The sequence below is a fragment of the Tupaia chinensis genome, unplaced genomic scaffold (assembly GCF_000334495.1).
Source record: "Tupaia chinensis unplaced genomic scaffold, TupChi_1.0 Scaffold000494_1, whole genome shotgun sequence".
NCBI classification, from domain to species: Eukaryota; Metazoa; Chordata; class Mammalia; order Scandentia; family Tupaiidae; genus Tupaia; species Tupaia belangeri.
This window is the reverse complement of record NW_006160006.1, coordinates 3,066,573-3,068,014: the sequence shown is the minus strand read 5'-3', so window position 1 is coordinate 3,068,014 and position 1,442 is coordinate 3,066,573.

Here is a 1,442-nt window from a genome sequence, read left to right as displayed (position 1 = left end):
TGATCTGAGTAAGGTGGCTTAACTGTGTGTTCCTGGTGAGGTCCCGGCTGGGGCAGTGGTAGAGGCAGACAGGGCAGGGCAGAATGTCCTCTAGGCCTTCCCATCGCTGGTGGATGCAGGAGCCACAGAAGTTGTGACCGCAGTCGGTGGTCACAGGGTCTTTCAGGAAGTCTAGGCAGAGGGGGCAGCTGGCCTCTGCTTGGAGCTCAGCCAGGGAGGCTGCACAGGCCATGGTGGAGGAGGGATCCGCCTGAGATGCCCTGTAGTACGTCTGGATCTGCAGACTCAGGGAAAGGCGAGAAGCTGGGAACTACTCAGAGTCCTCTGCCTCAGGTCTCCTGCAGGAAACCCAGTGTCTCAAGTGGTCCCTTCTGCTTCTTCCTCTTCACCTGCACGTTCCCCGCAGCAGGAACTACGGTCTCCCTAAGTCACTGCTCAGTTGGGCACTTGAGCCTCCTACTGATACACTGAGTGGCTGCAAATGCAGCTGTAATGCTGATGGAGCCTTCTTGTTGGGAAAGAGCCTCAGCTTCAAGAGGCGATGAGCATCGGTGCCAGGTGAGACCACAATGAGCACGGTCCAGATTGCAGGCCACTCTTTGGGGCAAGTGATCAGGTATCTGCACAAAACAGTCAATAAAAAAGTATTAAAGCAATGAACAGTATTTATAGCAACAAAACTATACCCTTCCTCCGCCCAGAATCAAACACATACGGCGCTGAGACAAATAGGTAAGCTCATTCGACTAATAGATATCTGATAATTTAGGATAATTGTAGGTTTCGTTATACTTTATGACTATTGAAAAGAGACTACGTTTGAAACAGACACGGCGTAATATTCTCAATCAGACCTATGCTGTGTATAGGACTGTCTTCACTAATCAACGTGGGGGAGGTAGGGCGTGAGTTGATTAGTCTATTTGTGGGGCCTCATGGGCTGAACTGAATCCTCCAAAATTCCTATCTTGAAGCCCTAACCCCCTACCACAGAGAGTGGCTGTATTTGCACACAAAAATGTTTTAAAATTTAAAATTAATAATTCTTATATCTTAATAACATTTAAACTCATAAACAAAAATACGGTTGTTAGGGTTGAGCCCTAAGCTAACATGATTGATGTTTGTATAAAGTCAGAGAGTGACAGAACAGATGCAGGCACCAGTGCAACAGGCCAAGTGACAACTCAGAGCAAGCACTTTTTCCTTATTTTCTTCTTTGAGCCTTCAAGCTTTGCCTACATCTCATAGACCCCAAATCTCACCAGCCTCCTTCTCACTACTCCTCAGTCAGTCCAAACCTGCTTACACTTTCCCTCCCCCTCCACCCATTTCTCCCTGCCTTTACTCCTCCAGCCTTACAGAGATGGCCCAAATTGAAATTGGGGAAAGGACAAAGCCAGGCTTTAGGACGTTATTAGATGGATTAGACAGGAGACCTG